This window comes from Zingiber officinale, chromosome 9B (assembly GCF_018446385.1).
Source record: "Zingiber officinale cultivar Zhangliang chromosome 9B, Zo_v1.1, whole genome shotgun sequence".
Classification (NCBI taxonomy): domain Eukaryota; kingdom Viridiplantae; phylum Streptophyta; class Magnoliopsida; order Zingiberales; family Zingiberaceae; genus Zingiber; species Zingiber officinale.
The window spans coordinates 57,853,387-57,877,181 of NC_056003.1; positions in this window are offsets into that span (position 1 = coordinate 57,853,387).

The following is a 23,795-nucleotide window of genomic DNA, read 5'->3' on the forward strand; positions in this document are numbered from 1 at the left end:
GGAAATGGGAGCACATTACTATGAATTTCGTGGTTGGTTTGCCTAGGACTCGTCGAGGCCATGATGCGATTTGGGTAATCGTTGACCGATTAACCAAATCCGCACATTTTATAGTGATCCAGAAGACTGATTCTCTGGATCGATTAGCAGAGTTATACTGTCGTGAGATTATTGTTGGTGCGGGAAGCATCCGACGATCGAACCTAAGTTTTGATAATGGCAAAGGATTCAAAGTTAAGGTGCTTTGTTATCTGATAGCTTTTGCTGAGTGTTTCAGGAAAGTCCTAACTGCGGTTAGGCAATGTAAAACCCTAGGGGGTGGTAACCCTAGGTCATAGGGGGTGGTAACCCTATGCGGAAAGTCTTGGCAGGTCGATGACTTCAGGCAAAAGTCCTAGGGGGTGGTAACCCTAGGTGGAAAGTCCTGGTGTCGCAAACCAGGTGAAAGTCTGGACTGGCCGGTGAAGCGGATGTTCAGCAGAAAGTCCGGAAGCATCGAGTGCCGAGCAAAAGTCCAGTCGATCTGGAGGATCGTACTGGCAACAGGTAAATCTCCTGAGTGGAGTAGGTGAGGACGCGTTCCCCGTAGAGGGAACAGTAGGCGTCGGGTCGACCTAGGGTTTCCGGTTGGAAACCCGAAGTCAGACCCGGACAGTCCGGAGACTGTCTATACTTTATTTTATGTGTACTGTGCTAACTTTGTTTTGCAGGGTATGTGTTTTGGGACTAACACATTTTGCAGGAACAAAGGAGCAAGTTACGACTCGGATGAACAGTGTCCGAGGCGCCTCCATGGAGCTTGAAGGCGCCTCGGGTGCGAGCCAGGAAAAGGCCAGCGCAGCAGACTGGAGGCGCCTTGAATGGAGTTCAAGGCGCCTTGAATCGGAGGTTGAAGGCGCCTTGGATAGGCTGAAGGCGCCTTAAACCAGATAGAGTTCGACCAGGTCCGTGCTGATCCACGCGGGTGACTCTGCTCGTTCAAGGCCTTGAACCCCCTTTATAAGGGGTCTCGACCAGCAGCTTCAGTACACAACTCCCAAGCAATCCTTGTGCTGCGTGCTGCTCATTCAACGACCCTGAAGTGCTGTTACAAGTCCACGACGACCAGGAGCTTCTAGATTACGATTCTGTCGTCGGTATACTTGTTTTTAATTACTGTACTAATTGTAAATCTTGTACTCCTTTTTCGTACTTATAAGTGTTGCCCACCGAAAGCGATCAAGGATCGCGGGCCTTCGAGTAGGAGTCGACCTAGGCTCGAACGAAGTAAAACTACTTGTGTTCTTCCGTGATTGCGTTCGTTACTTCCGCTGCGTAAATTTACTTTGATAGTTTTACAATTCCGATAATCGAACAAAGTCATGAGTGCTATTCACCCCTCTAGCGCCTCGATCCAACAATTGGTATCGGAGCGGGGGTTTTGAATTGATGCAACCACCTTTCAAAACAATTTTTTCGCAGTTTTTTTCGGAGTCGAATTAGAATTTAGCCTTATTGCTATATTCTAATTTTGTTTCTAATCGACTTTTGCTCAAGTAGGTGCAACACCACCGAGTTCGCTTTTATTATCCTTTACTCAAGATTACTAATCCAAGACTCGCCTTGGAATAGATTTTGTTGTTTTTGTTCTTTTAGATCTAAAATGGCCCAACAAGAAGGATATAGCACCGTTCGTCCCCCACTATTTTCCGGAGAAGACTTCGGATATTGGAAGGGGCGAATGGAGATATATCTGAAGATCCAGTTCGATACCTGGATGATCATCAAAACAGGACTGGAACTGCCAACTGGTACCGACGGTAAGCCTACACCCTGTGAAAATTGGGAGCCAGCATTTATCAAAAAGGTGGAAGCTGACGCAAAAGCCACCTGCACCATCCAATGTGGTCTTACCAAAGAAGAGCTCAACAGAGTCGGTCCATTCTCCTCCGCAAAAGAACTCTGGGAAAAGCTCATCGAACTCCACGAAGGCACTGACGACACCAAGGTAAGTAAAAGAGATCTTTTACTTAATAAATTATATAATCTAAAAATGCAGGAAGGCGAAACGGTGAGTTCTCTTCACGCGAGAATACAAGACATCCTTAACTCTCTTCACGGAATTGGCCAGAAGATAGAAAATCGGGACGTAATAAGGTATGCCCTAAACTCGTTTCCAAGGAATACATTGTGGGCATCAATGGTAGATGCCTACAAAGTTTCCAAGGATTTATCTTCTTTAAAACTAGATGAACTTTTTAGTGAATTTGAACTTCATGAGCAGACTAATGCACAGCCTACCGAGAAAGGTATTGCGTTGGTTGCAGGTACAAGCCGAACCCGGGAACCGAGACCACGACGGAGAACCGAACCAGCATCGGAAGCTGAACCAGACTCTGATGATGAAGAAGGTGACATTACAACCGAGCTGGTAAATCTCGTGAAGAAGCTCTACAAGACGAAAGGATTCGACAAAAGAGATCTAAAGAAGGCAGTGAAATCAAAGGAAGGCCCACAAAATACAAAGATGAAGTTTGAAGTTACATGCTACGGGTGTAACCAAAAAGGGCACATCAAAACCAACTGCCCTAACCTGAAGGAGATCAAAAAGCAAAGAAGGAAAAAGGTCCTCAAGGCAACATGGGACGAATCTTCATCGGAGGACGACGACGACGAGCTCGAACAAACGAGTCTACTCGCATTAATGGCCCGGGACCAAGTCGTCGAATCCGGATGCGAGAGCGAGTCTGAGGCAGAGTCCGAGCAAAGCCACGGATCCGTATCCGTTTCCGAAGGACCAGACCCCGCTGTAAGTATCTCCCGGTTGAACATTTTAGTTAGCTATTTATTGCGCAAATTAGCTAAGTCAAACCTGAAAGTTAAGTCACTTCTAAAGGAAGTAAGTGTCCTTAAAGAAGTGGCTAACACCAAACCCTTACCTGACCAGAGTCAGACTGAATTTCCAACTCAAGTTCAAAAACTTGAGGAAGAAAATTCAAGTTTAACAAATAAGGTTAAAGATTTAGAAAATACCTTAGAACGGTTTACTTTGGGCTCCAAGAATTTGGACTTGATTCTTGGGACACAAAGAGCCGTCTACAACAGAACTGGGTTGGGATACAAAAGTAAATATAGATCTTATTTATCACTAATAAACAAACAAAGTATTAAATCAGTCCAAGCATGGGTCTCCAAGTCTAACTTGGTCAATCAAGTTGGACTTGGCCAATACTGGGTTCCGAAGGATCAAATATACTACCTCGATAGACCATATCGAGGCCATGATCCAGGGGGAGCAAAAAGAAAGACAATCCTAAAAATTTAAAATTCTAAAATCTAAATTGAAATTAAAGTTAAATTCAAAATTCAAAATTCGAAATTAAAATTAAAAAATTAAATTCAAAATTCGAAATTAAAATTAAAAATTAAATTCAAAATTCAAAATTAAAATTAAAAATTAAATTCAAAATTCGAAATTGAAATTAAAAATTAAATTCAAAATTCAAAATTCGAAATTAAAATTAAAAATTAAAAATTAAAAATTAAATTCGAAATTGAAATTAAAAATTAAAGTTAAATTCAAGATTCGAAATTGAAATTCAAAATTAAATTATAAATTCAAAACTCAAAATTAAAATCAACTTCAAAATTAAGTTATAAATTCAAGATTTAAAATTAAATTAAAATAAAGATGGAGGATCCAGACTCGCTGGCACCCCCAACTAAACAACCCGGTAGGGTAACTGAACCTAATCTACCCGAAATGGATAAAACAAGAGTAGATTACCCGGCAGGGTAATTAAGGTTAGATTAAAACGCACTAAGGTTAACTTGAACCACAGTACTGGTGAAGTTTTTGGATGATAGTACGTTAGGGAAACTTGGGCATCGCATGTCTAGGAAGATATGACTTCGACCTGGTGCATTTGGCCAAGTGGAACTGACCGAAGCTACCCTTAAATGAATCCTGACTAGTTAGACCAAGGATTGGTATTAAGTTCAATGGGTAGGACTATTTGGAAAACCTCGAAGGCATGGTTACTTTAATGAGCTCCTTGTGACTCACCATAGCCCAGAAGTTTATCCAAAGAATGCTTATTTGTTGAACCCAAAGCCAAATCTGAATCTAACACAAAGTTAAACCAAACTCCTGAATTCAACAATAAATCATCTCACATCAATCATAGGATTCCCTGATTGAAAATTTAGATCGGGTGAGATGACTAAGTAATAAAATTCATTTGAAAATTATTTAAGAAAAAAAAAAAATCCTTTCAAAACAATTTCAAAATATTTTAAAACTCAATTTCAAAATTATTTTAAAACTCAATTTCAAAATATTTTAAAACTTAACTTCAAAATTATTTTAAAAACTTAAATTTCAAAATTATTTTAAAACTCAATTTCAAAATTTTTTTAAAACTCAATTTCAAAATTATTTTTTAAAAACTCAATTTGAAAATTATTTTAAAACTCAATTTGAAAATTATTTTTTAAAAAAACTCAATTTGAAAATTATTTTAAAACTCAATTTGAAAATTATTTTAAAACTCAATTTCAAAATTATCTTTAAAACTAAATTTCAAAATTATTTTAAAACTCAATTTCAAAATTATTTTAAAACTCAATTTCAAAACTATCTTTAAAAACTCAATTTCAAAATTATCTTTAAAAAACTCAATTTCAAAATTTATCTCTAACAAGTTTACTTCAATTTAACTATCGTGAAATCCATTAAAACAATTCAACCACTTCCTATGTAGGAATTGGATCAATGGATGTTGGATAGTGGCTGCTCCAGACACATGACTGGAGATAAATTGAAGTTTACTAAACTCACGTACAAGAACTTAGGATCAGTTGCATTCGGTAACGAAGGTCAACTTAAGGTAATCGGAAGAGGTAATATCGAACTCAACTCCGATTTTATTATTCGAAAAGTCCTTTTAGTTGAAAATTTCAAGTTTAATTTACTAAGTATAAGTCAATTGTGTGATAGCGGATACTTAGTAACTTTTGACAAAACCAGGTGTTTAGTTAAAAACGTTGAAAATCCTGAAATCTTACTTAAGGGACTTAGGATAAATAATATGTATTCAATCAATCTACCGACATCCTCAACAAAGTATTTTCTAACACAAGAAGAGGAAACTGCTTTGTGGCACAGAAGACTGTGTCACACTCACACTAGACTCATTTCAAAAATGAGTCATAATGGTCTAGTTAAAGGTTTACCAAACCTGAAATTCATTGAAAATTCTATCTGTAATGCTTGTCAACAGGGAAAACAAACTAAGTCAACACATAAATCAACAAATCTTGAAAGAACCAGTTCCTTGCTTGAGCTCCTTCACCTTGACTTATTTGATTCACATGGAGCTAAGTCACTAAGCAAGAACCAGTATTGCTTAGTAATAATTGACGACTACTCTAGATTTTCATGGGTAAAATTCCTAAAAACTAAAGATGAAACCTATGAAATATTTAATAACTTTTGTAAATTAATAGAAAATGAAAAAGATACCAAAATTAAAAGAATAAGAAGTGATCACGGAGGAGAATTTGAAAATCATAGGTTTACACAATTTTGTAAAATAAATGGATATCAACATGAATTTTCATGTCCTAGAACCCCCAACAAAATGGTCCGTGGAAAAAATAGAACTCTACAAGAAGCCGCTAGAACCATGTTAAATGAATATAATTTAAATGACCAATTTTGGGCAGAAGCAATAAATACTGCAAATCATATTCAAAACCGAATTTTGATCAACAAATTTCACAAGAAAACCCCTTATGAACTATATTATCATAAAATTCCTAACTTAAATTATTTAAAAGTATTTGGATGTAAAGTTCACATTTTAAATACTAAAGATTATTTAAGAAAATTCACACCCAAATCTAACAAAGGAATATTTTTAGGATACTCCTCAAAAGTCGAGCCTATAGAGTCTACAATCAAAACACCCTAAAAGTTGAAGAAACAACTAATATAATATTTGATGAAGAAAATAATCTACCAAACATAAATGAGAATGTTGATATTGATCCAAGAAATATAGAAGATGATGAAATTCAACCAAATCTTAATAAACCAGAGGAACCAGCCCCTGACCCACTTATAAGACCAACTAGGGCTAGCACCTCTCACCCATCTGATCAAATTTTGGGTGATCCAAATCTAGGAGTCAGAACTAGATCCTCCTATAGAATCCACAGTCAGATTACCCTAATTTCTAAAATCGAACCAAAAACAATAGAAGAAGCACTACCTGACCCGGACTGGATCATAGCTATGCAGGAAGAGTTAGCCCAATTCGAGAGAAATCAAGTCTGGGAACTTGTATCTAAACCCTCAAATAAATCAATAATCGATACAAAATGGGTATTTAGAAACAAGCTAGATGATCAAGGTGAAATAATTAGAAATAAGGCTAGGCTTGTTGCTAAAGGATTTAGCCAAGTTGAAGGTTTGGACTATGATGAAACCTATGCCCCAGTAGCCAGACTTGAATCCATTAGAATGTTGTTAGCCTATGCAGCAAACAAAGGATTTAAACTATACCAAATGGATGTCAAGTCAGCATTCTTAAATGGATTTATCAAGGAGGAAGTTTATGTAAGCCAACCCCCAGGATTTGAGGACTTAGGATATCCTAATCATGTATTTAAGTTAAAAAAGGCCTTGTACGGACTTAAACAAGCCCCTAGGGCATGGTATGAACGATTATCAAATCACTTAATATCCAAAGGCTTCAACCAAGGTCAAATAGATCCAACTCTATTTGTAAAAACTGTAGAAAAAGACATCTTCATAGCTCAAATCTATGTTGATGATATAATATTTGGTTTAACTAACTCTAAAGTTTTAAAAGAATTTATTAGATTAATGGAAAATGAATTTGAAATGAGTATGGTTGGTGAACTTAATTTTTTCTTAGGCCTACAAATAAAACAAACTAAAGATGGAATATACATTTATCAAACTAAATATGCAAAGGAATTAATTAAAAAATTCGGCATGGAAAATTCAAAAATAATAAATACTCCAATGGCAACCAACATTAACATAGACTCTGACCCTGAAGGAAAACCAGTAGATCCAAAGTACTATAGGAGTGCCATAGGAAGCTTGCTTTACCTAACTGCAAGCCGACCCGAGATATTATTTGGTATGTGTGCAAGATACCAATCTTGTGCAAAAGAGTCACATTTAACCTATGTTAAAAGAATACTTAGGTACATTAAAGGTACTCTAAATATAGGACTCTGGTACCCTAGAACTTGCACATTTGACCTTCTTGGCTATTCTGACTCGGATTACGCCGGATGCAAGTTAGATAGAAAAAGCACAAGTGGTAGCTGTCAATTTCTAGGACAATGCCTAGTAAGTTGGTCAAGTAGAAAGCAACATTGTGTTGCTCTATCTACCACTGAAGCTGAATATATAGCCTTAGGTGAATGCACATCACAATTGCTTTGGATGATGCACACTCTTAAAGACTATCAACTGAACTATCATAACACAAAAATCTCAATTGATAATATAAGTTCCATAAATTTAACAAAAAACCCAATTCATCACTCAAGGACTAAACACATAGAAGTAAAGCACCATTTTGTAAGGGATCATGTAGCTAAGGGTGATATTATACTCAACTATGTTGAGTCAAAATCAAATCTAGCTGACATCTTCACAAAACCCTTACCTGAACTTGAGTTCAGCTCACTCAGAAGACAAATAGGACTGTGTTGGGTAGAATAGACAATGTTTGGTTATCATTTGCTTTTAAAAGTTCTAGGAAAAGACCTATTTCAAAATTCCAATTTCTTAGAATTTTTCAACATTTGGATCTAGCCTAAGTTTTCCCCTAGAAATCATGTTCCCCTAGATTAAAGCCAGAGCATCTCACAAACACCTAGGTCTACCTTGCTTGTGTTTTAATAACTTAGAAATGCGTGAGATGCATAGGGTACAGCCTGGACTCAGGAATGCTTATATTTGTGCATCGATATGAGTCTGGGCGTTAAATACATCATAAATATTAATCAAGTCAAGTCTTCCAGCTCTAGCCAACTCTAACTGGACCAAATGGACTTAATTTGACTAACCATGTGAAAGCTACTGCCCTCTAGGCAATCAGCAAGTAGCTAAAGGTTAGACAATTGGGAAAAGTGTGTTTCAATTTGTTGTTTAAGCATGATTGTACTTTAAGGTTCTAATCAAATTACTTTACCTGATTATTTTAAAGGCTCTGATACTTAATCAAATTAAACTCAATAATTTAATTTGACTCATGCTTGGACTAGAAAACAAACTACTGCTACTCCCTCTATCCTAAAACTAAATATTTTTTAATATCAAAGTCTCTTCAAAATGAGTATTCAAAACTTAATTACAGTTTTTTCAAAAAACTTGTCCATGTAATTGAGTATTCAAATAGTTTCAAATCTAGTAAACTTTTTATTACGTGTTAAAGTTATTTTTTTCAAGTGACCTCATATTTTCATTCAATTGACCTCATATTTTATAACTTCTAAGCAAATCCTTTTATTGAAAATTCAAATGCTCATATTTTCAAACCTAATTAATTTTAAGACTATTTGAACTAGACTTAGTTAGATTATACTCTAAACTTAGCTATTTGGCAAAATATTTTCTCAATACAAATCATTTTGAAGCTGAATATATAGCTAAGTATTTTCAAATTTGGCAAATTCCAAAACTCAAAAAGCTAAGTCATTTTTGCTAAGAAGAAAATTGTTCTTTTTCCCTCTTTTGAAAATTTTCCTTCAGAAAATACAAATCTACTCTCAAACTGGTTTATTTTTGATATATGGCAAAGGGGGAGAGTAGGTAAATTAAAGTTAAAGGAAAATTCAAAGCAGAGAGTAGGTAAAGTAAAGTTAAATTCAAGTATTTAATAAAAGGAGGGCTTTTATTAAGGGGGAGTCTTATATTACAAAGTTAAAAGTTTCCAGCTTAACTGTTATTGCATTTGAAGTTTATTTACTTAAGCTTGGTTAACTTTATGCAGTTATTACATATGTTGTTTTTCTTAACTTTGAATTACGTGTTGCCATAATCAAAAAGGGGGAGATTGTTGGTGCGGGAAGCATCCGACGATCGAACCTAAGTTTTGATAATGGCAAAGGATTCAAAGTTAAGGTGCTTTGTTATCTGACAGCTTTTGCTGAGTGTTTCAGGAAAGTCCTAACTGCGGTTAGGCAAGGTAAAACCCTAGGGGGTGGTAACCCTAGGTCATAGGGGGTGGTAACCCTATGCGGAAAGTCTTGGCAGGTCGATGGCTTCAGGCAAAAGTCCTAGGGGGTGGTAACCCTAGGTGGAAAGTCCTGGTGTCGCGAACCAGGTGAAAGTCTGGACTGGCCGGTGAAGCGGATGTTCAGCAGAAAGTCCGGAAGCATCGAGTGCCGAGCAAAAGTCCAGTCGATCTGGAGGATCGTACTGGCAACAGGTAAATCTCCTGAGTGGAGTAGGTGAGGACGCGTTCCCCGTAGAGGGAACAGTAGGCGTCGGGTCGACCTAGGGTTTCCGGTTGGAAACCCGAAGTTAGACCCGGACAGTCCGGAGACTGTCTATACTTTATTTTATGTGTACTGTGCTAACTTTGTTTTGCAGGGTATGTGTTTTGGGACTAACACAATTTGCAGGAACAAAGGAGCAAGTTACGACTCGGATGAACAGTGTCCGAGGCGCCTCCATGGAGCTTGAAGGCGCCTCGGGTGCGAGCCAGGAAAAGGCCAGCGCAGCAAACTGGAGGCGCCTTGAATGGAGTTCAAGGCGCCTTGAACCGGAGGTTGAAGGCGCCTTGGATAGGCTGAAGGCGCCTTAAACTAGATAGAGTTCGACCAGGTCCGTGCTGATCCACGCGGGTGACTCGGCTCGTTCAAGGCGCCTTGGTGAACAGTGTAAGGCGCCTTGAACCCCCTTTATAAGGGGTCTCGACCAGCAGCTTCAGTACACAACTCCCAAGCAATCCTTGTGCTGTGTGCTGCTCATTCAACGACCCTGAAGTGCTGTTACAAGTCCACGACGACCAGGAGCTTCTAGATTACGATTCTGTCGTCGGTATACTTGTTTTTAATTACTGTACTAATTGTAAATCTTGTACTCCTTTTTCGTACTTATAAGTGTTGCCCACCGAAAGCGATCAAGGATCGCGGGCCTTCGAGTAGGAGTCGACCTAGGCTCCGAACGAAGTAAAACTACTTGTGTTCTTCTGTGATTGCGTTCGTTACTTCCGCTGCGTAAATTTACTTTGATAGTTTTACGATTCCGATAATCGAACAAATAGCCGCGAGTGCTATTCACCCCCCCTCTAGCGCGTCTCGATCCAACAATTATTAGATTACATGGTGTTCCGTTGAGCATTATATCTGATAGAGACCCACGGTTCACGTCCCGATTCTGGCAGAGTCTGCAGCAGGCCTTGGGCACACAGCTTCGTTTCAGTACGGCATTCCATCCGCAGACAGATGGGCAGTCAGAGCGGACTATTCAGACTTTGGAGGACTTGCTGAAGTCTTGCGTTATGGATTTCGGAGGCAGTTGGGAGGACCACCTGCCATTAGTGGAGTTCGCCTACAACAACAGCTATCATTCGGCTATCCAGATGGCACCGTTTGAGGCGTTGTATGGTAGGCCTTGTCGGACACCCACCCTCTGGGAAGAGGTTGGGGAGGCCCAGTTGATAGGACCTCAGAGAGCTCAGCAGGATGCAGAGTTAGTTCGCGCTATTAGGCGGAGGATGTCTGAGGCTCAGGACCGTCAGAAGAGTTATGCTGATCAGAATCGGAGACCCCTGGAGTTCTCCATGGGTGATCATGTATTTATTAGAGTTTCACCCACGAAAGGGGTGAAAAGATTTGGTCTCCGAGGTAAGCTAGCTCCTCGATATATTGGGTCATTCCAGATCTTGGAGAGGATTGGAGCAGTAGCTTATTGTCTGGCGCTACCACCATCTCTAGCTGGCATTCATGATGTATTCCACGTATCTATGCTGAGGAGATACGTATCCGATCCGGCACATGTTCTGTCAGATATACCTGTTCCTATTCAGCCTGATGTTACTTACGAGGAGGTTCCGGTACGGATTCTGGACCGTAGAGAGCGTCAGCTGTGGAACAAGACTGTCCGACTGGTTAAAGTCGGATGGCAGCATCATTCTGACGAGGAGACTACGTGGGAGCTGGAGGATACGATCCGAGCTCGATACCCCCATCTTTTTACGTGAGGTATGTGGGTTAGAGTTCCTTTCAGCATTTATACTGTTTGGTTATATTTTAGTGTTTGCTGTTAGTTATAGCGAAATTTGGAGACCAAATTTTTATTAGAAGGGGAGGATGTGAGATCTCGGAAAATTTAAATAATAGGGTTATTTGAGAAATAGCCTTACAGAATTTTTCCGGGATTTTTCGAAATTTTCTAGGAATTTTTCGGAGCTCGTATGACGGATTTTAAGGGGATCAATTTCGGGTTCGGATTAAAGCCTGTTTGGGATACCCGTTTAAGTGAGGAAAAGTTTTAATTATAAATTTCCTTTCTTATTTCTTTTTCCCGAACTCGACTTAATCCTTTAACCGAGCTCTTCCTCCCCTCTCTGCCCCGACGCGATCCCGATCTCCCCTCCCTTCTCTCTGTTCTCTCTTGCGGACGAAGCAAAGCCGACGGTTCCGGCGGCTGTCGACCTCGACGGAAACCAGTGGCGTCACCGGAGCTTGCTGGAGCACGACGAGATTGGTGGAGTACCGATCTCCTTCGATCGAGGGGTTGCGGTTCGGTGGATTCAACGATCGATCGTCGGCGATACGGCAACTAGGGCACGGCGGGGGGTTGATTCGTGTTGTCTCCTAGCCAATCGACCTTCCCTTTCCTTTCCTCGCACTGCTCACAGTGCGATCCATCTCTTCCTTGGCCGGATCCGGATCGAGCCGTGCCACCCGATCGCCGGTGTGGAAGGGGCGATTAGGGCTTCAATGGGTAAGCAATCCGAACCTTATTCCTCTTTGCTGTTCTTTGATTTGTGCCCTAGATCGCCGGGAGCCATTCCCCCGATCTCTTCTCTGTTCACCGATACCCTGTTCTTGATCCTCATCTTCTTGTGGTTGATTAGGTCTCGGTTGAAGATGATGGGATCATTTGAGCTATCGGCAGAGGCTAGGGGAATTCTTGCTTGATTGGTGATCTCCACCGCTTGACCTCCTGCTTGATCAGATTGATAGCAGCAAGGTGAGGTCTTGTTCTGTTCTGGCTGTGGAGTTGTTCTTGGTTCCGGCAACACTTCAACCAGTAGCTTCTCTGGTTCCAGCAATCAACAGCAACTGGATCGAGGTAAGGTGTGTAGGGTTTGTCCTGTTTTAGATGATTGATCTTAGTGTGGATGAATTAGGGTTTATGTATTGGTTGAGTAGTTGGATGTAGATTTGATCTTAGATGTAGACCATTGTTGGATTTGATTATTTAGGTTTGGATTCTAGTAGTGGTTATTTGTGATTAGATCTAATTGCTTAGATTAACCTAAATGGAATGATTAGGGTTAAGACAAGTAACCCTAATCGACTATTGGATTTAATTTAGGTATTAGATAACTAATCTAATTGGTAACTACGGATTAGGAAATTATTCCTAATTAACCGTTAGAAAGGTGGAGGGTTATAGGTTAGGGTTTGTCCCTAAATTTCTGTTTAGGATTTATTTAGCTATTTGTTTGTATTCTAGCTAAATAAATGTAAATGTATTTATTTACACAAGACTCTGATTCGAGACGGCGTCTCGACGTCGACTTTGGATTGCGTGATTTGTACCTTCTATTTGAGGCGTGTACCCTTTGACTTATCTTGTTGATATTGTCTTGTGATATGTGCAGTTTATATATGTTTACTAGTAATTGGTAGATCTTTCTCTTCTATGGTTATAGTTTATTCTATACCTGTAGGCGATTATTAGCGATTGGTAGTTAGCATATTCCCTGGTTTAGTTATTTGATACTTGATACATGTTGCTACGATTAGCATCTAAACCTTAGTCTAGCATGTTTTTCTTTCTTGCTATGCTTATCTGTGTTCATAGAGATGCATATCTATAGTGCTCTACTCTACTGGATTAGTTGCTTTACATGTGTGATACATGCTCTTGGATTCATGATACTTACATCATTGTTATATGTGATGTCTTTGGATTTATGCTGTTTATTATCCTTGTTATATATGTGTTTATCTGTTTGGCATCTACACATATGGAGGAGGATATGTTCAGGTATGACATACTGTAGCCGCATGCACCATATCGCATGATTGCATGCTGGGCGATTGACGACTCCATTATTGTTGAGCTCGTCGGCCGGCTACATTGACCTGCGCACCACGTGACCACTGCATGGGTAGTGGCACAGCACACAGGGTGTGTAGGTTGCCCGGTGGTGCTCCGCTGGAGGCTCCACTCATGGGTAGTGTGATAGGCAGCGTGGTAGCACACCGGGGTCCCTCCCCGTCATTGCGTACCGGGAGATGAGAGCATCGCGCTCCCTCCTATAGTTGAGGTTGGAGGATAGGTGTACTCCGGTGCATCCAGTCCACTCGGTCACTCTTCAGGGGTAGTGACGGCAGAGTGCACGGTGTCACAGCCCTACCCACGCGGTCTCACCATTGTGTGTGAGATTCTGACTGGCGTCAGGGGTGACCATGTCATTTGCATCATGTGCACAGATTGCATTAATTATGATTGATGCATTTTGGTGATTGCATATGATTGACATGCATACAGGTTATATGCTTTTGCTCTGACTATCTTTATCTGTGTATGTTTACAGTCAGTTGCACAAGCCTCGCAGGTGAGTACAGTTTATTGCAGTTATGCATTTTCTTATTATTCTTGCTATAGACTGTACTTTATGCCTATTGCTGGTTACTACAGTTTATTTCAGCTATGCATATCTGTTATTCTGTTAGGAGACTATACCGTAGGTTGTATGACTAGAGAACTGTACTCTTGATCCCATGGTTTAGGAGACTGTACCTTAGGCTATTATTGGTGGATATATATTGCTGTACATGTCTATTGGTTTACCTGCTGAGTTCTTTGAACTCACCCCATTGTTACTATTTTTCAGGTTGAGGTCGTCAGGAGAGATTCCAGTCGCTAGCCCCATTGTCGCGAGGATTTCTAGATATCGTTTTCTGTATTCGCTTTTATACGTATACTTGTGATGTGGGTTTGTATTGTGGACTTTATGACGCACATTGGGTTTACAACTTTTGTTTTCCGCTGCGAATATTTCATTACTTCGTGGATTTCGTTTCTTCGTTGTAGTGGAGTAGGATGTGTACGTATATCTTTGTTGATTTCTATATCACCTTTTCTTTATATATAACTGCGTGGATTGTTCGTATTATATCTGTGTAAAAATGTTGAATATAACTGCGTGGATTGTTTACTATTTGTATGTATTGTTCCGGCCGAGTGTGGCCGAGGTATAGATATATGTATACTGAGATTCATATTGTTCGCCGTACAGGGGAGATGCTGCCGAAATTTCTTCGGACAGGGACTACCTGGGGCGTGACAGGGGCACTCCTGTTCTGGAAGTTCTGCGAAGGTGGTGCCTGAGGCTGAGTAGGGCAATCTCTTATCAAATGACCTTCCTTTCCGCAGTTATAGCACTTTCTGGTGCTCAGAAGACATACTCCAGAATGCATCTTCCCACATGTGGCACACTTGGTCTGCTTATTGACCGGACCACCTTTTGGTTTATTCCACTGTTTCCTCTTTTCACCTAAGTTTCCTTTCCAGTCGGTTCTGGTATTGTACGATTTTTGTCCTCCGGTCAGTGCTTGGTTCTTGCCCTTGTTCATTGCTTCCTGATAGTGCTCGGTAATCAGGGCACTGCTGACTAGCTCCTCTGCAGTCTGCGGTCTATTAACTCCGCCGGCTACGTTCAGAGCTATCTCGGGTCGGAGCATCTTTAACATTAACCGGACCCTTTCTTTTTCAGTTCGGACCAGTTCTAGGCACAGTCGGGCTAGGCGGTTGAACCTCTTAACGACTTCATTAACTGACAGATCACCTTGCCGAAACTCAGTGAACTCGTCATAGTGCTTGTTGGTCACTCGCATATGGAAGAATTCCTCTAAGAACTCTGTCTCAAAATCTGTCCACTGCATTTGGTTTATTTGTCTTTTCGCCTTTACTCTGTCCCACCACATCCGGGCATCTCCGGTAAGACAGAACGATGCGCATTTGACCTTCTCGTGTTCAGGCCAATCCAATAATTCCATTATGTTCTCCACGGTTTTGAGCCAGGCTTGCGCATCCCATGGTTAACAGTTTCCCGAGAATGCTTCCGGCTTAAGCCTTTGCCACTGAATCAGATAGGCCTCTTGTCGGACCATCGGAGTAGGGGCTGCCGGGGGCACTGGTGCGGCTGTAGGTACAACAGGTAGTGGATTCACCGGTGGGGTGACTGGGTTGCCTTGCTGACCCATTAAGGTAGTGATCAGCTGCTGTTGCTCTGCGATCTGATGCTGGAGGTCTGCGACTACCTGTGTCAGATCTGGTGGAGTCACTGTTCCTCCGGTTCGGGCATTGCGTGTCCTAACCATGTTTATCTAAATAAGGACAAACAAACTAGTGTAAGTGGTTATCATTTTTAGCTAATCTAACCTATTGTTTTGTTTCTATCTATTTGTTCTGGTATTATTCCTAACCTACCAATATGTAATCCTAATCTAATTTATAATTAAAAGTATAGAATAAAGCATAAGCAAGTAGAACATGAAACTAAAGCATAAACAACATAAGGAAAAATAAGGAATATAATGACAAACAATGTAACATAAGGAAATAAAGCATAAGCAATGTAGTAAAGAAAATGAAACATAGGCAATATAACAAGAAAGAAAAAAAATAGAGCATAAGTCATATAATCATGAAAATTAAGCATAAACATGTAACAAGAAAATTAAACATAAGCATATAACAAGTAAATTTAGCATAAACATTCTTACTTAGAGCGGCAGGTAGGAGGCTTGATGTGTGTGTAGTGAGCTGGCAATAACTTTGGCTCTGATACCAACCTGTAACGCCCGCCCTCCCTGCTAACCCTAAGGGACGGGGCTACGATACTCTACGTACATATTACAGCGGAAGACTTAAAATAATTTTTCTTAGATTAATAAAAACTTTTCTTTTGTTTGCATATCCGAACTACACTAATATGGTTTCCATAACATGATAACAAGATAAATAGAAACATAACATCAAGTCACCCATTTAGTACTATAATTTATGAAACCAAAGCGTAATTCTTAAAAGTTCTTAAAGCAGGTTCTTATTGGGTTGCCTAGCCACAGCCACACACATCTCCTTGCCTCTCCTGCTGCTCCTTTAGCACATCCAGCTTTTTCCTTTATCTGCGGTACAAGGAAAGTAAGCTGTGAGCACTCATGGCTCAGTAAGTTCCTTTCCTACTCACTAAAACCAAAAATCATTACATAAATATCATCAAAGCATATAGCATATCATCAAGCGTGCATATTCTAAGCACATAACATATCATCAAAGCATGCATATTTCTAAACACATATCATATCATAAAAACATGCATATTCTAAGCATATAGCATATCATCAAGCATGCATATTCTAAGCACATAACATATCATTAAAACATGCATATCTCTATCCACATATCATATCATAAAAAGGTATAAATCACAAGCATACATGGTTAAGCATAAGGGTGTATCATGTGATTATACTATCATAAGAAACATGGTAACATAGATAACTTGGGTTCTAAGCTTCCTAAACCCTTGGGTTCCTATCATGGCTGAACCCCCTTAGGTCTCAATTTAGGTAAAAACAACCTCCAAGCATGTGAAACCTAAATTATCATTACATGAATTTCATAGGAAGCATTATAAGTATGATTTACTTGGTTTCTAAGTTCTCCAAGTCCTTAAACTCATGTGGCCGAACCCTATCAGAATATAAACAAGGTCCCAAATGTCATGAAAGCATGAAAACCTTAAACCATATTTATAGCATTTTTTTTCAAGTAACATAGTAAGCATATTGAGCTAGTTCCTAAGTCCTTCAAGCCCTTAACATATGTCATAGTCAAACTTTTAACAAGTGTTCATGAGGGCTAAAAAACAAACATACAAGCATGTTAACTTGAACTAACATCATGTATAAATTCATAACAAAACATTATACAACATGTATGGCCGAAACTTACCCTAGCCTCAATTAGGTCATTAAACAACATATAGCATGGGAACTTTGTCTTTCTACTTATCATATTCCATGTAAAGTGACATAAGCATATTTAATTCATGTTCTAGGGTTTCTAGGGCATCTATTCCTTCATGGCCGAAACATACAATAGTCCATTTAGGTCATGGAAAAATTTTACAAGCATGTGACACAATCAACACATTATCCTATTTTCATAAGAAGCACTTTTAACACATTTGGTTTCATTTCTAAGGCCTCTAGGTCTTTTAAACCCTACTTGGATGAAACTCAACAGTATATAAACTTGCTTCAAATAGCCTAAAAGCATAAGAAATCATACAAGTTTCATAGCATGTATAAAGACAAGCATAATAAACATACATGTGAATTGTGTCTTAGGCTTCCTAGGTTTCTTTCCCTTTTTCTTTTATTTTTCCTTATGGACGAAACCTACCATCCTTTAAACTAGGTTTTAAGTGGCCTAAAGCATGGAAAACCTAAGTAAGTTTCATGGAAAAAATTACTAAGAACATCATATACAAAGTTGGTTCATAACAAGCTAGGACCCTTGTGATCTTACATGTCATATATCATGTAACTAATTTTCCTATACTCAATTTAAACATAAGAACATTAAACAACTTTCATATCATAATATCACAGAGGTCTTGAGCATATTAGAATTTTGTTTAAGCTTTTCTAACTATCCATCTTATCATGGCCGAAAATCTAAAATAAGAGTTCATGAATTTCTAGGAATGTTCAACATGCAATTCTTTAAGAAAACTCTATATTCTATCATACAAACATGGTTACTTAAAATTTAAAGGTCTTCCTAACCCTAAGCCCTTTTCTTGTCCGAAACACATATATGGATTTCTTTTGGTTCCAAGTAACTTTTAAGCAAGAAAACCAATAAAAGATTCTTAATAGTTCATGGAGAGAATCTTGCATTAGTTTGGTTACACAATATTTTCCCTAACCTCTTTAAAATATTTTTGGCCGAAATTCTAGGGTTAGGTACTCCTATGATCAAGCATCATTTAGGTATAAAAACATGAAGAAAATCCTTCCTATATAGCATAGAAAAATATCATGCAATAAGGACTTGTTTAAACCTTCCTAGATTCGAAAACCCTTTCTTTGGCCGAATTTTTCTTAAATTCCTTCCTAGGTTTTCTAAACCTTATAAAATCCGAAAATCACATAAAAAGCCTTGTACCACAGGTGAGGGGAAGCTTACATCCTTTTCACTTGTGGATCTAAGGTATGGTGATGGAAGAAGTAGCCTATTCTTCTAGTTCCTTTCCCTTGATTCCCTTGCTAAGTCCTCCTTGTATCTTAGGCTTTCTTAGGGGAAAAACCTTGGCTTTGGGGCCGAAGATGGAGGAGAGGGGACTGATGGTTTCGGTGAGAGAGAGGAAGAATGAGAGAAAATGAGAGAAAAATAACCTTCTCTTTTCTTGCTCCCTTTTATGTTACGGGGGAAGAGGTAGCAAAATTGATTTTTGCTTTCCTTCTCCCTTAGCCTTTTTTTCCTATTTCCTATTTATTTTATTTATTCATTTATTCTTACCATTCATGATGAAATAAGGGGGATTGAATCCTCTTAATTCCCTCTTTAAATTTTCGGCAACAACAAAGAGGAAGAAGGAGAGAAAGGGAGGAAGACAAGTTGCCTTTCTCTTGCTCCTTTCTTGTTTTCTTTTGGCTAGCTTTTACTCTTACCTTTATCATGAGTTTCCCTCCTTTGTTATCAACATCTTCTCTCTATCCCAATTGGTTTCTACTAATTAATTCTATGAAATATAATATAAGAGGTTCATGGTTCAATCCTTGACCTCCTCTTCTTTTTATTTCATTTTATTTCTTTTTTGTTTTCTTCAACTCACTTCCTATTATTTTTCTAAGGAAAAATCCCACATTCATATATTTATCTTACAAGCTTAGTGGGTATTACATTGAGGGCTAGAAAGCACTCCTTGTTCGTGTGGATATCACTAGAGAAGTATCTACCTTGATACTTTGGAGTTCCGACACGTACCTTGGACGAGCGGGAATTTTGCGAGGGCACGCTTCAAAGGTAAAAGCTCTCAACACATAGATCTAGGAGTAGATCTAAAGTTTTGAAACTCGTACTTGTATTTCATTCAGTTTTTCCTTGCACGGATCTACGGCTTTGGGTGATTCGGGGTTTCCGCGACGCGAAAAGCGGTTTTCGTGGCCCGAAAAACCCAACAACTACCAGTGCAGATGCGATGATTCGGGAGGAGGAATGATCGCTGGATGAACTCGATCGATGGAGGAGAAGGGATGCTCAGTCGATGGAGGATTGAACAGCATCGGCGCGATCAATTCCCTTGTGGCATTGGCGTCGGGGAAGAAAGCATCAGGAAGAAATGTGATGCGTAGAGGTAAGAAATCGGGAGGCTTAAATACTTAGGATTTAATTAACTTAATTCTAAGTTATTTCTTAATCAACTCTCACTTATTGGATAATCCAAACAAGCTTTCTCCAAGCCTAATATGTCCACCCCCCCCCCCTCCCGAACGTATCATAAGGACTCCATATAAATCTTAAAAAAAAATTCTAAAAATTCATAAAAATCTAATAAGATTATTTATCCAATAATACTTATTATTAAATTTGTCATATCTTACATAAATTATAAATGTTAGCTTATAAACTTTGAAAACTTCCTTCCTCCAATACTCTTGAAAGTTTTGTAATTATTTTTCCAAATTTTTTACTCTCTGTGCTTACTTTGCAAAACTTACTACATTCTTTGTAGGATTGAAAAAGTGCTAGAGAGGGGGGGTGAATAGTGCTCGTGGATAATTCATTCGTATTGAGTAAAAGACGTAGCAGAATAAACGGAAATCAATCAAGAACACCAAGGATTTACTTGATTTAGAGCCTATGTCGACTCCTACTCCAATGCCCGCACGTAAGAGTGCTTTCGATGGGCAATCACTATAGCTTTGGAAAATTATAACTTTGAATTACAATATTAATGCACTAAAAAGTATACGGACAAATAAGGTAGGAGAAATTAAGACTTTCGGTTGTTGGAATTGAGTTACGACTTTATCGGATTATTCTTTGAGCAACTCACGGAAGAAGGATTGTAAGTTTGTGTTGTATCTCTGCTACAGCTCGAACCAAGCTTAAATAGCCCGTTGAGGGCGCCTCCAACCTCCATAGGAGGCACCTTCAAGCCAAGGGTTATCCCCTTTTCTATTGTGCCGATAAGCTCCATTGCCTGCGCTGCTTATCCACCCGAATGCGCCTCAAAGCTCCATGGAGGGCACCCTCCATCTAGCGTTCGAGGTGCCTCCCATCTCCTCGGAAGGCGCCTTCGCTCCTTGCTGCGAGGCTTTTATCCAAGGCACTCGAGGTGCCTCCAAGCTCCATGGAGGGCACCTCTGGTACTATTCATCCGAGGATTAACACACCCAATTCGCTTCCTGCAAAATACGTTAGTCCAAGAAATCAACCATACCCTGAAAAACAAAGTTAGCACAATATAGACATGAAAAATAAAGTCTTTGATAGTCTTCGGACTGGTCGATTTTGAATTCAGATTTCCCAGAAACCCTAGGTCGAACCGACGCCTATTGTTCCCTCGCTGGGGAATGTACCCTCACCTACTCCTCTTAAGAGTGTTTACCTGTTGTCAGATCGGTCCTCCAGACTGACTGGACTTTCTTCCTAGGGTTACCACCCCTAGGACCTAGGGTTTTCCTCAGCTTAGGGTTACCACCCCCTAGGACCTAGGGTTACCACCTCCTAGGACCTAGAACCTAGGGTTACCACCCCTTAGGGGTTTCCTCAGTGTAGGGTTACCACCCCCTAGGACCTAGGGTTACCACCCCCTAGGATTTTCCTCTGCCTAGGGTTACCACCCCCTAGGACCTATGGTTACCGCCCCTAGGGTTTTCCACCTGCCTAATCGCAGTTAGGACTTTCCTTCACCTAGGGTTACCACCCTCTAAGACCTAGGGTTACCACCCCCTAGGGTTTTCCACCTACCTAGAATTCACTAGGACTTTTACCTAAGAGCACTTAGGACTTTCTTGCAAGCTCAATGAACCTTTTTAGATAACAAGACAACTTAACTTTGGACCCTTTGACATAATCAAAACACAAGTTCGATCGTCGGATGCTTCCCACACGAACAATCTCCCACTTTTTGATTATGGCAACATGATTCAAAGTTAAGTAAAACATAACAAAATAATAAAGGAGATTTGTAAAAAACTTCCTTATGCTCTCCCTTTTATAAAAATTATATTTAAATTCTTAACTTTGACTTTTCTCTCCCCCTTTGACATAAATAAAAAAATACTAAATAGAGAGAAGGTTATTTTACATGTAAAGATAGAAAAAATTATTTATTCTATTTAACTTTAAGCTCCCCCTGAAGGGTAGCAGTTAAAAAACTTATCTAATTTTTTAAGCGTTTGAAAGTGAGTAAACCTTTAAAAAAAACCTTAGCTAAACTTAGCTTTTTAAAATAAGTGCTTTGAAATACATTTAGCTAATTTAGAAATACTTTGAAAATACTTAACTTTTTTCAAAAAATAACTTAGCTAAATTTTAGCTTTGAAAATTGTTTTGTCAAATACTTAGCTTCCAAAAGAAGTTGATAAGAAGTTAGCTTTAATACTTAGCATTATAAAGATTTTGAAAAAGACTTAGTTAAAAGTACTCAGCTTAAAAAGAATTTTGATTAAAGTTTAGTTAAAAAAATTTGATAAAAACTAAGTAAAGTACTTAGCTTTTAAAATAACTTTTGATAAAAATACTTTTAGGTTTAAAAATATTGTGATAAAAACTTCAGCTTTAAAAATATTGTGATAAAAACTTCAGCTTTAAAAATATTTTGTTAAAAACTTAGCTTAAAAAAAACTTTCGTTTTAAACATATTTTGGTAAACACTTAGCTAAGAATAATTTGATAAAACTTAGCTTTAAAAAAAATAGTTAGCTAAATAAATGATTTCTTTGAAAAATACTTAAAAATACTTTAGCAAAAACTTAGTTTCTATCTTTTCAAAAAATAATTTATTTTTCTTTTCAAAAATAGTTTAAAAAATTGAACTTCCTCTTTCAAAAATATTTTAAACTTTTGAAAAGTTTAACTTTGAAAAACAATGCTTTAAAAATAAAAATTAATGTCTTCAACTTCTTTGCACTCCCCCTTAATTAATGTCAAAAATTTAATTATGTGATTTAGTATGGGAATCCTAGAGTCCAAGCATGTAAATCAAAAACATAAAAGTTATTATTTATTTTCCTAATTTTCCATCTCATTCATTCTATGTTGTCAAGCATGTTCAGCTTATGAGAGTGTGTGAGACGGAGTTAAGTTAGGTTGATTTTATCTTTAACTTTAAAGTATATTTCAAAAATAATTTAAGTTAAATTTGGGTTTTAAAAGTAAAGTATAAGTTTAAATTTGAAAACATATACGTTTGAGTAATTTGAATTTTTTTTAACACTTTTTAAATAATATTTAAAAATAATTAAGATTTTGAATATTAAATAATTTGAAAATAATTTACTTTGGTTAAGGATTTTAGAATTAATTGAAATTAAGTATACTTTTAAAATGAGTTGAAACTAATTAACTTTTAAAAATTAATTATGATTTGAATTATGATTTAATTATGAGTTGAAAATAATTAACATTATGATTTAAAAGTAATTATAATTTAATTGTGATTTGAAAATAATTATGATTTAATTATAATTTTAAAGTAATTATGATTTTGAAATTAATATTTCAAAATTAATTAAGTTAACTTAATTAAATTAATTTTAATTAACTTAATTGAGTTTAATTAATTTGAGTTTGGTTAAGTACTTTATATTTTAAACCTAGGATCATCTCAGCGTTTTCTAGATTTTTAAACAGAGAACCTTAATAGTTTTGTGAAATGGTTAATTTAATCTTCTATTTAAATTTACAATTGAGTTAGACTAAGGTTTTACAGTTAGTCAATTAAATATTTATTTCAATGATTGGTTTCCAGGCTATGGCGAGACACTAGGCCTTCTTGGGTATGAGATCATCCACCACTTCTAGACAAAGCCTTTCAAAGAAATTGAATATTTAATTTCTTTTATGAAACCCCTAAATCTAACTAGTCAAGTGTAAACTAATCCTAGGTCCTTATCTATCCTAATCTAGATTAAGCAATTAGTAATCATGAATGATATTTATAAATTAATTACTTATATGCATATTCATGGTAACTATGCATGGATCAAACAAATCAAGCATTTATTAGTTGATCCTACTTAAATCCAACGAGATGAAGCGTCGGTGCTCTGGTGGAAGAAGATGGCGAAGAAGATGAGTTCCGAGAAGCTAAAGAAGCTCTAGTGCGATGGATCTTCGGAGAGACTCCGAGGGGTAACTAGGAAGCCTGATGAAGAGGATCCTGATGCTATGGATCTGAAGAATGACACCCCCAATGGAATAGATTTGAAGAAGATGAAGTCTGGCGAAGCAGATCCGACGAAGAAAAATCCCGACGAAGCAGATCTGC